This window comes from Cornus florida, unplaced genomic scaffold (assembly GCF_030987335.1).
Source record: "Cornus florida cultivar Cherokee Brave unplaced genomic scaffold, ASM3098733v1 CherokeeBrave_3.0.0_Hap2_Chr02, whole genome shotgun sequence".
Lineage (NCBI taxonomy): Eukaryota > Viridiplantae > Streptophyta > Magnoliopsida > Cornales > Cornaceae > Cornus > Cornus florida.
Window position 1 is genome coordinate 85,105,901 of NW_026775572.1, and position 12,681 is coordinate 85,118,581.

The following is a 12,681-nucleotide window of genomic DNA, read 5'->3' on the forward strand; positions in this document are numbered from 1 at the left end:
ACATGCCATTAAAACAATTCCAAAAATTTCATCTTCATTGTCACCATGAAAATGTAAACCATACAACCATGAAAACATACATTCTAAGACAAGAAAGTAGATTGAACATGATCATTAAATCAAAATCAGTTCATTACATCAAGTAAAAGTTCTAGATTATGGAATCACCACAAGAGTACATTATTTTCCCCATAATAGAATCAAAATTAGAACATGCTTACAATAAGGGGTTCCATCACCTCCCTAGAGGAGGAGTTAGTTACCCATGGATGCCCTAAAGGAAGGAAGAAACTTCAGAGCTCCCTCCATTTTCGAGCTCCACCTTTCTAGCCACAAGAACTCTATCCTCTTTTTTTCTTTCTCTCTCCAAAAATCTTGCAAGATATATGTGATGATATATCCTATCTCTTGGTTCCCCTCTCTTTTGTAGACAATAAGCCTACCAAACCCCCTCAAAATGAGGCTCAACTCCCCCCAAAAGACATCTCCAACCAACTCATAAAAGAGGGAAATCCGAAGTTGGAGGATTCAAGACACAAGTGGGCCAAAAATGTTCCTTTGAGCGCTCGAAGAAGAGGCTTCGAGCGCTCAACGATGTTGGAAGTGATTCTGCCCGAATTTCGAGCGCTCGAAGGTCCTTCTTCGAGCGCTCGAAGATGCAACAGATTGCATTCTTCTACTTGTTCTGTTTTGAGCTACTTTGGTAAAAAGCCATAACTTTCTGCTCTGAACTCCAAATGATGAACCGTTTGATGATTTGGAAGGCTAATTCAAGGCTCTAAGTACACCATGTTTTAATGGAAGTGCAGTTCTCAAGTTTGTTGGGTCAAAAATGACAAGCAAAGTCAAATTCCACTGCTGCCAGGTTGTAAACTTCAACATTGCACACTTTGATATTCAAGAACTCATCAAAACATCATTTTTATTCCTTTTTGGCAAACAAACCTGAAAATAAATAAAACATGCAAATGAAGATAATCTACATAAAATAATCTAATAATGGACTTAACTAATGCAACTAAGGGCGCTTGAATATGTAATATTTGGCGCTTATCAAGTGCACACACAAACAAGACAAGGATTTGCGTAGTTCAGCTATGCCTATATCTATGGGGAGAAGATAGAACAATATTTCACTATGGAAATAAAGAGAAACAATGCTTAAGTGGCTCATACCCAAAACCCTATTACACCCAAAATTCTCTCACATTTTGCTTTTCTTTACTAAGTAAACTCACTTAATTGTTGGATGATTGAACCATGGAGATCAAGGCTATTTATAGCCAAAATGTCATCACTGTTCTTGGACTTGGTGACCACGTATGCATAGGTTGGACTTGGAGACCAAGAAAAATTGCTTGTTGAATACATATACTTGGAGGCCAAGAAGATGATGTCATGGGTGATGAGAGTTGATGATGAAATGGGTGACCAAATTATATGGTGAGTTGACAGAAATTGAGCCATATATTTCAACAAATCTCCACCTTGGCGAAAATTCAAATGAGCCACTGTATCTCTGCAAAACAAACTGTCTTCTCCACTAAGCCCCTAAGGGCAATTTCAACATTTGAGAATACCAACCAAGTCTAAGCAATACTTGAACTTGAAAGCCGGAATGGACTTTGTCATCATATCCACAAGATTTTCAGCTGTGCCAATTTTCTTCAAAGTAATAATTCCTTCTGATATGGCATCCCAAATAAAATGATATCTGACATCAATGTGTTTGGTTCTCTTGTGATACATTTGATTTTTGGTCAAATATATTGCACTTTGACTGTTATAATAAATAACAGTTGAGCTCTGCTACAAACCCAAATAATTAACCAAACCTCTCAACCAAATGGCTTCCTTCACTGCTTCAGTGGCCGCCATATATTTTGCTTCTGTAGTAGAGAGAACAACTGTAGATTGCAAAGTTGCTTTCCAACTAACTGCACAACCTGAGAGAGTAAAGACGTATCCTGTCAGAGATCTTTTTCTGTCTAGATCACCAGCGTAGTCGGAGTCCACAAAACCAACAACATTTCCAAAATCATCACTGCTCTTCTGATAAGCTAAGCCAATATCTGCAGTACCATTCAAATACCAAAGAATCTACTTCACAGCTAGCCAATGTTTTTTTCCCGGATTATCCATATATCTGCTAACTACACTGACTGCATGTGAAATATTAGGGCGAGTGCAAACCATTGCATACATTAAGCTACCAACTGCACTAGCATAAGGAACACATGACATGTGTTCCTTCTCCTCTTCGGACTGTGGTGATAAAGCTACAGAAAAACGAAAATGAGTAGCAAGTGGTGTGCTCACATGCTTGGAATTCTGCACGTTGAACAGGTCAAGCGCTTTCTCAATATAACTCTTCTATGGCAAACTCAATCTGCCAGCTTGACGATCCCTCTAAATTTCCATGCCCAAAGTCTTCTTAGCTACACCGAGATCTTTCATCTCAAATTCAGTATTCAATTGAGATTTTAACTTGTTGATTTCTAATATGTCTTTTGCAGCAATAAGCATGTCGTCAACATATAACAACAAGTACATAAAAGAACCATTTGAGAGCTTCCGATAGTAGACACAACTGTCATAGCTACTTCTTAAATAACCATGTCCAACCATTAAAGTGTCGAACCTCTTGTACCACTGCCTTGGAGATTGCTTTAACCCATACAAGGATTTCTACAACAAACAAATATGGTCTTCTTTTCTTTGAACAATGAACCTCTCTGGCTGATGCATATAAATTTTTTCTTCAAGCTCACCATGTAGAAAAGCTGTTTTAATATAAAGTTGCTCAAGCTCTAAGTTAAATAGAACAACCATGGCAAGTAACACTCGGAGAGGTGTGTTTCACAACTGATGAGAAAACTTCATTGAAATCCACACCTTCTCTCTGACTAGAACCCTTTGCCACCAAACGTGTTTTGTACCTTGCATCTTCAACACCTGGAGTTCCTTCCTTTTTCTTGAAAACCCATTTGCAACCAACAATCTTCTGGCCTTTAGGAGGTTTCACTAACTCCCATGTTTAATTCTTATGAAAAGATTCAATCTCCTCAGTCGTAGTAATAGTCCACTTGGTAGATTCATTTCCTATAATAGCTTCTTGGTAGGTAGAAGGCTCTTTATCTTCAATATTTTCTGCCATAGACAAAGCATAAGCAACTAAATATGCATAAGCATACCTCTTAGGAGGTTTAATCTGCCTTTTTTGTGTCTCTGTAGCAATACTGTACTATTATTCATCTAGTACTTGACCATCCTGCACCTTTTTAATATCGCGCTGAACTGTAGTGTTGACTTGTTTCTCTTGAGCTTTAAAGTCATGCTCCACCTGCTGCTTAACACCCTGAGATTCACTTGTAACAAAAGACTCCTTTCTCGGGTGAAGTAAAGCAAACTCATCAAAAGTAATATCTCTGCTGGTAATAAACTTAGGTGACTTAGGATCAGGACACCACAACCTGTATCCCTTCACCCTGGATGCATAGCTAATAAAAATACATTTCTTGGCTCTAGGCTCAAGTTTTCCTTCATTAACATAAGCATAAGCATGACATCTAAAAACTCTTAAATTAGAATAATCAGCAGGAGTGCTAGACCATACCTCTTCAGGTGTTTTGCACTCAGTAGCAGTCGATTGTGACCTATTCACCAAATAGCAAGCTGTGTTGACTGCTTCAGCCCAAAATCCCTTAGACAACCGAGTACTGAAAAACATACAATGAGCTCTTTCTAAGTGAGTTCTATTCATGCATTCTGCTACACCATTCTGTTATGGAGTCTTTCGAGCTGTATGGTGTTTGACAATGCCTTCATTAGTGTAAAACTCGTCAAACTCTCCTGAGCAAAATTCTAAACCGTTATCTATTCTGAGACGCTTGATCTTCTTTTCGGTCTGCTTTTCAATCATTGCCTTCCACTGTTTAAATTTAAGGAACACTTCATGTTTTTGTTTCAAGATATAGATCCAGACTTTCTTGGAAAAGTCATCAATGAAAGTCAACATATATCGAGAACCACCAAGAGAGGGAACTCTGGAAGGACCCCAAAGATCTGAATGAATGTAATCAACAATACCCTTGGTCCTGTGAATAGCTGTACTGAACTTGAGTCTTTTCTGCTTGCCAAAGACATAATGCTCGCAAAAGTCCAGCTTTTCCGTCTTCTGTCCACTTAGCAAACCTCATTTGCTCAATTCTGTCAAACCCCTCACTCATATGCCCTAACCGCATATTCCATAGATGGATAGTTTCTGAATCTTGATCAACTGAAGAAGATACTGAAGCAGCACTTGTCACAATACTGCTCTGTAAAAAATAGAGGCCTTTTCTCTGTTTTCCCTTAAGCATAGTAAGAGCACCTTTAGATATTCTCAAAACTCCACCTTCAGCTGAAAATATGTAACCATTAGAGTCAAGAGTACCAAGAAAAATCAAATTCTTTTTCAAATCTGGAATATGCCGAACATCAGTTAAAGTTCTAACAATACCATATATCATGCATCTTAATTTGGACTGTGCCTATTCCAACAGTCTTACAGGGATTGTCGTTCCCCATTAAGATAGTACCACCATCAACAGAACGGTAAGTAGAAAACCAGTCCCTATTGGGATATATAAGATAGGAACAACCAGAATCAAGAACCCATTCACTACTGGAGTGACAATCACTGACAGAAACTGAAAGAACATTTTCGACATCCGAGGAACTTTCCTCAGCAACCCCAGCAACATCAAAACAATTACTAGTGGATTTATCCTTAGACTCTTTTTTTTATCTTTCTTCTTATTTTTCAATTTTGGACAATTCCACTTAATGTACCCTTTTTGGTGACAATAATAACATTCAGTATCTTTATGAGACCTAGATTTAGATCTCAATTTGCCCCTACTACCAGAACCCTTTTTCTCACTTCTTTCCCTCACAACCAGACCCTCGGCCTATTCATCTCCATTATTTCTAGACACCTTTTTTCTCAACTCTTGAGAGTTTAGTGAGAATTTAACATCTTCCATACTAATGGTGTCTTTTCCATAGAGCTATGTGGTAACAAAATGCTTATAGGAAGGAGGCAAAGAACACAACAAAATAAGGGCTTGATCTTCTTTATCAATCTTAATATCAGTATTTTTCAAATCCATAATAATAGAATTAAAATTATCAACTTGTTCCTTAAGAGGCATACCTTCCTTCATACGGAGGGTGTAGAGTCTTTGTTTCAGGTAAAGTTTATTGGTGAGAGACTCAGTTATGTACAGACTTTCCAATTTCAGCCACAACTTTGCCGCTGTGTCTTCATCAATAACTTCACGCAGTACCTCATCAGCTAGATTCAGGAGAATCGCACTGCGCGCCTTTTCATCGACCTCATCCTTGTCTTCATTGGACATAGTTTCTGGCAACTTGTCCTTCCTGAACAACACCTTCTTTAGACCTTGCTGGGTTAGTAGGGCCTGCATCTTGATGCGCCAAAGATTGAAGCTAATCTTGCCATCAAATTTCTCAATCTCGTATCTAGTCGACATCTCAAAAAACTCCTAAAAAAAAAAAAAAAATTTTCGGGGAATAGTACTATATATGTGAATAGTATCTATGCACAATACACGAATCGAGCTCTGATACCAGTTTGTTATGCAATAAGGATCAAAATAGGAGTTTATGAGAACAAGAGAAAAAATAAATGACAAGAAAAATAAAATAGTGCACACACAAATAAGATAAGGATTTACGTGGTTCGGCTATGCCTACATTCACGGGGAGAAGGTAGATTAATATTTCATTACGAAAAGAAAGAGATGCAATACTTAAGTGGCTCACACCCAAAATCCAATTACACCCAAAATTCTCTCACGCTTTGCTTTTCTTTACTAAGCAAACTCACTCAATTGTTGGATGATTGAACCATGGAGATCAAGGCTATTTATAGCCAAAATGTCATCACTGTTCTTAGACTTGGTGACCCCGCATGCATACACTAGACTTGGAGACCAAGAAAAATTGTTTGTTGAACACATATACTTAGAGGCCAAGAAGATGATGTCATGGGTGAGCAAATTACATCGTGAGTTGGTAGGAATTGAGCCACATATTTCAACAATAACAATCAAAGCCCATCCCCATTCTTAAAAGCTCATCCACAACAAATCAAAGCGCTGCCACTCCCACCTCGTTGATTCAAAGAGCCTTTAAACATAATTTCCATCAATAACCGACCACCCGTCCCTCCGCTTCCCAGAGGTACGCGTTGCCACAGCTGCCCTACGCGCCGTCGGCGGTGACCTTCGTAAACCACCATTCCACAAATCAATCAACCATGAAAAAAAAAAAGAAGAAAAAGAAAAAAGAAAAGAATAAATTATTGAGGGTATTAATGTCTTTTTATATTGTCTAAATTTTTTAATATTATTTCATTTATATTATTGAGGGTCTTAATGTCTTTTTATACAAACAATGAGTTAATTGCATCAAATTGATAGTATAAAGGGGTTTTATACACTATTTTACAATATATTGATAGTAGAGGAGGGTTTTTTACACTTAACCCTTTAAAAAACTAAGTTGCCTAGTTTCAATTTTAATTTCTTAGGAACAAATTTGACTCTTGAATTTTTTTTAGTCATAAACAAGAATTTTAAACACCATTTTATGTTACAACTCTTTATCCCTAGTGGTGTTTTATTAGTAAACCCTAATTTAGGATACGGAGCCTAGTGATGTAGGCCACGTTACATGACATAATGTCAACACACATGCAGGTGCACAATCCATAGGTGTTTGAAATGAGATAGAATATATATATGGTCATGGTTGTGCCAACCATTTTTTCTTTTCTAGCTTATAAAATGTTGGTGACAATTTGCTTTCTCCAATTAGCACACTCCACGTGCATGCAGGTGCACAATCCATAGGCGTTTGCAATGGACGACTTGGCAACAATTTGCCATCGGAGCAGGAAACCGTAGACTTATACAAATCCAGTGGCATTGGAAGGTTGCGAATCTACGATCCAAACCAAGCAACTCTGCAGGCACTCAGAGGATCCAACATAGAACTCATTCTCGATGTTCCGAACCCGGAACTTCAAGCGCTTGCATCCGATGCTTCAGCTGCAACTCAATGGGTCCAGACGAATGTAAAAGCTTACTCACCCGATGTCAAGTTCCGATTACATTTCTGTGGGAAATGAAGTAGATCCCAACAATGGTAATGCTCAGTATGTCCAGTTTGTTCTTCCCGCCATGAAAAACATCCACAGCGCGATTGTAGCGCCCGACTACAAGACCAAATCAAGGTTTTGTTTGCTTTGCTCTGTTATACCACTTTCTTGAAAAATAAGTATGTGAACTAAATACACACATTTCAATATTTATTTTTGAAAGAGATCAAATGGGCAATAACCGAGCGGTCCGAGCCGATATAAACCCACCTTTCCAATTAATTCTTGGTTTTATACGCTACCATGGTAATAAATATACTACATCCGTCTCATATTAAAAGTCTATTTCGAGAATTTTGTGAGTCACAGTTCCAAAAGTGGATCTTTAATATGGGATGGAAGGCCTAATACACATGTATGGGTGTATGCCAAAAACTTTGAAAAGACTTAGATACTAAAATCAAGTTTATTTTTTAATAGGTTTCAACAGCAACGTACTCGGGACTTTTGGCCACTTCGTACCCTCCATCAAACGGCGCATTCGGAGACAGCACAAGGTCGTTCATGGAGCCAATCATCAGCTTCCTCGCGAGCAATAATGCCCCATTACTTGCCAACATATACCCTTACTTTGCCTATGGTGACACCCAAAACATTCAGCTTCCTTATGCCCTATTTACTTCACCAGGAGTAGTTGTAACCTTTTCGATGCATTGTTGGATGCCATGTACTCTGCCGTTGAGAAGGTAGGTGGACAGAATCTGGAGATTGTGGTGTCGGAGAGTGGCTGGCCATCCGAGGCTGGCACTGGAGCAAGTGTGGAGAATGCAAGCACTTACTACAAAAACCTGATTAGTCATGTCAAGGGTGGGACTCCAAAGAAGCCAGGGAGCGCTATACAAACTTATTTGTTCGGCATGTTTGACGAGAACCAAAAGGATGGGGCGGAGATGGAGAAACATTTTGGCCTAATTCATTTAAGTTTCATCAGAATAATAATAATAATAATAATAATAAAATAAAATAAAATAAAAAACATTTTGGCCTGTGTTCAGTCCTAACAAGCAGCCTAAATACCAAATTACTTTCGGTTAAAATGGAGAACTAAATTAAATATATGTATCTTGAATAGGAATGGCTTAGTGCTTATAGAGTTTGAACATGTATGAAATAGAGTCTCTTGGGTAAGGCATGCCTGTGATCTCTATTCTATTTATTATATCATTGTATTTTACATAGGATAGGATAAGTCTTGAACTACTATATCATATCAATTAATTTTCTGTCTTTTTGTTTGTTTATTTAAGGAAGCTATGTAATCTGATTTGTAGGAGGAGCAAATTAAAAGTAATAAAAGAGCCATTATTAGTTTTACATATGCGCTCATTATCCTTGGTGATATTTTTTATTTCAAATATTCAAAATGCTAGCAGTCAAAGCAATCAACGATCAACTTTGAAAGTCAAGACAAGGCAGAAATAATGGCTACAATAAGTAATTCTACCGGTAATTCTCAATCAATTGTTCTCATTTTTAAAGGTAAAAATTATCTATTGATTTGTAGGAATTAGTTGAGAATGGTTATGCTAAATATGATAATTAGAAAGAGAATAATGGTTGCACAAAGACAACAAGAATAAAGATATAGCATTTTTCAAGTCTCAAACACCTATGGAAGCTATGTATTACGAAGGATTCTCTCTAGGTTGCTTGGGTTCACAGGTACCTAATCACGACTAAGTGTGTTTGGACCGTCAAAGCTTCATCTTTGAGCTCTGGGTTTTGGAGAATATTTCTCAAACTGAGGGGAATGGCAAGGGGTTTAATAAGGCACATGGTTGGTTTAGGGGTCTGCACAAGCTTGCGGCTGGATTATTGGCTCCCAAATGGCCCTATCTCTACTCGATTAGGCCTTATGAAAATGAAAATTCTTTAATTGGATTATCAAGTCAAAGTTGATAGCCTAATTTCCAATTTTGAGTTGGTAATCCCATCATTCCTGTAACATATTCCATTCTTCCAATCCCAATCTTTCATATCCCAGCTCCATAGCATTGCAGCTCCTACATCAATGCCAAACTTGATACAATGGTTGCCAAGTGCTCCAATGGACTACTCACACATGTGAGATATTATTTATTTCTTGGCAATTATCATAAACATACCAAGTCCAAGTTGAGTTGTAATTTAAATTACTTGTTCTACAAGTCATCGATTTCAACAGGAATTCCACAACTGGGAAGGAGTTCAAACTTACCATACTTGAAGAGTTTATGATGAAAAGGGTAAGGACACTATATTAGAAAGGAATATAAACAAGGTTGGACATTCTACACTTTCCATGTTAGTCTACAATTTCCGTAGAATGAACCAAGGCTGAAGGAATTCAAAATCCAAGTCTTCCAACCTTGAATCGGTTCAGCTTCCTTGAACAAGTTCAAAATGTTCAAGTTTGAGTCACTGCCAAACTTGAACCGGTTCAGCTTCCTTGAACCGGTTCAAGATGTCCTATTTGCAATACAATTGCAGTTTCCTTATTCTGATTTATTTCCCAGTTGGTCTAGAATTGTACCAAATCCTATGCACAAAATTTACCTTATTTTCAGAGGGATTAGGTCATTCTATACTCTATATAAACCATGTCATATACATTAGTTTATTTACGGCTTTTATATTATAATTCAGATACTATTGAAAGCCTTAGGAAGTTTATTTCTCTCAGCAAATCAAAATTGATTTTTCTGTTGTCTTCCTAGAACCCACACATATTCACCTAGTGAGTCTAAAGTTGTGGTGTTCGAATCATGATCATGATCATACAGTTGTATTAACATCGATCAGACAAAGCAAATTTTCTTCTACATCATTCAGACGATTGAAGAATAGAAGTAAACGCAGTCACACTTTAGAAGGATTGGGGCATTCGTGAAGTGCTGTCTGATCTTCCTACTACTCTTCTACGAATATCAAGTGTAAGCCTGAGGTCAAATTGCTGTTGGACGGGGAGTCACAAAGCCAGAGGATCGTCAGCGATTGGTGTGGTGTAGAACGATAGGGTGTGAGCCAGAGTCAAAGTTCGGAATACTTTGTTTTAAGCATAGTGGATTGGTTTACTTTGGACTGCACAAGTCCACGAGGTTTTTCCCATTACAGTTGACGTATTTTATCAACTGGGGTTTCCTCGCTAAAATCCTGATGTCATCTCTAACTTTATACTTTGCTTTATTTTATTGCATGCAATTAATCGTTTATCTGCTAAAATAAGTAAAGTTGGTACCGATACAGATCTATCTTTCAAAACTTAAAATTTCCTATATACATTCCGCTGCGTACAACTCACAACACATACTTACTATGGAACATTTCACCCCTCCATCAATGTTATTTGCATGGCATCATCTCATTTGGTTTAAGCACCATATTCTAAAACATGGGCATATTGTTTGGATGGCAATCAAGAACAGACTCTATACATTGGATGCAAAGCCTATAAGGCATAAGTACAAAACTAATGCCTGCTTTCTTTGTCTAGCTGAATGGGAGTCATTAGACCACCAGTTCTTTAAATACAGATATAGTTGTGTCATATGGGACTTCATACAACATGCTGCAGGGTTCTACATTATGCCTAGTAATTGGAGTGACCTCATTGATTGGTGTTCTAACTCTTGGAATCAAGGTAATTTCATCACACAAGCTGCTTCTATCAACTGTAATATACTTCATCTGGCAGGAAAGAAATTTAAGGGCCTTCAGGAACAAGTCTTCTCCTCCACACCTTCTCATCAGATCAATCAGAGGGCCAGATTTAAGGAAGATTGGTTTGATGATGGATCTGCAAAGACTTTTCCAACAGGGCTGTGCTTTTGCTCATAGACAGTCCTGGTTCTTTCTTTCAGGTTTTATATTTGGTTACAGTGGCCTTCCCACAGGGCTGTGACTATGATAGTCTAGTTTACAGTGTCTTTGCTCATGGACAGCCTTGGTTTCATCCTTATGGTCTTATGCTTACTAGTTTAATTTTACCAAGTTAGCTTGATTTACTATGATGGTCTTTTGAGACCTTTTAACAACTGGTTGTAGCCTTGGTGTGTGTCCATATTCATGGATGTTGTACATATTTTCTTTATTTATACAAGCTTACCAATTCAACTGAAAAAAAAGAAAAGAAAAGATTCTAACGTCATATCGTATATTTTTAACAAGGATTGGACAACACAATTTTATTTTTAGAATAATGAGAGCTAAAACATTCAAAGATGCATGACAATTGCTTAGAACGAACAAGAAAGATGGAGTCAGGTAGGCTTTAAGGTTGCAGACTCCCTATCGTTGAAACTTTGTTGACAAAAATTGTCAATTCATGTTTATCATAATAGAGAGTTTTTTTTTTTTTTTTTTTTTTTTTTTTTTTTTTTTTTTTTCAATGAAGCAAAGTCTTTTGGTGAAAACTTGTATGACCAAAAGATTATTGATTTTTATTTTTATTTTTATTTTTTTGAAAAGCCCGACTTCTAAATTCAATAGTATTAAAGTTGTAATTAAGGAGTCAAAAGATTTGTCTATATTTTCTTTTACTCAACTGATTGGTTCACTAAAAATACACAGAGTAGAGATTGAACAAGTCCACTAAAAATCAAGTGGAGTAAGCTTTCCAATCAAAACTAAACTCTAAAAGAGGCTCAAATGAAAAAGGAAAAATCACGACTTTTATGGGAAAATAGTGAATTAATCTTATGAAAAAAGGAAGCAAATCATCAAAGTTAATTGTGAAATTCTAGTGTTATAGTTGCAGTAAGAATAGCCATAGAACAAATTGTTGGTACAAAAATTAAGATCTCAATATTCCTATGTTGTGATGACCAAGTTTTATTTTTTTATTTCTTTTTCCTTTTATATTTATTTTTAATTGCATTTCTTATGTTGTGGGGCCTAGGTTGACTAGTTGATGAGATATGTGTGGATGAGAATGTGTGTGATATGTATATGTGTGTGTATAGAGAAAGAAAGTGTAAAATGGGTCAAAATCCTCTCATTTCTCCCACTCCACCGACACTCTCTCTTCTCTCTCCTATTCTTTTCTTTTTCATTTTACTTCAACCATTTCTCCACCATTTCACCTCCAACCTTTGAGGTTTTTAGCTTGCCATAGAATGGAAGTTGACGGGGACTATGAGAGGAACAAAACCCCTCAATTAATTTTGGATTTGGAGCACATTTTTCCTTTGGAGTAGTTAGAGTTTGCTCATAACTTGAGATAGGGGTGTATTGTGCTTATAACCTAGGAGTTCTTGGAATTTTATGACCATTGTGTGAGTTATGCATATACTTGTGTGTGTGGGTTGGATGAGAGAGCTTATATAATGATTTAATTGCATAACCATAATGTTTTATTAAGTTCTTATGTTAATTTTCATGTGTAACATATTATTTGTTTCATTTATGATATTATTGATGTTTATTAAAGTGTTAGATTTTAGTGTGTACAATTACTTGTAATTAAAGTGTCTTAT

General features: G+C 36.9%; 1 pseudogene; it reads left to right on the forward strand.

The window, feature by feature from the left end:
- The first annotated feature begins 5,752 nt into the window (after window positions 1-5,752).
- On the forward strand, window positions 5,753-8,205 carry LOC132296490 (glucan endo-1,3-beta-glucosidase-like; annotated as a pseudogene).
- Window positions 8,206-12,681: the final 4,476 nt, after the last annotated feature.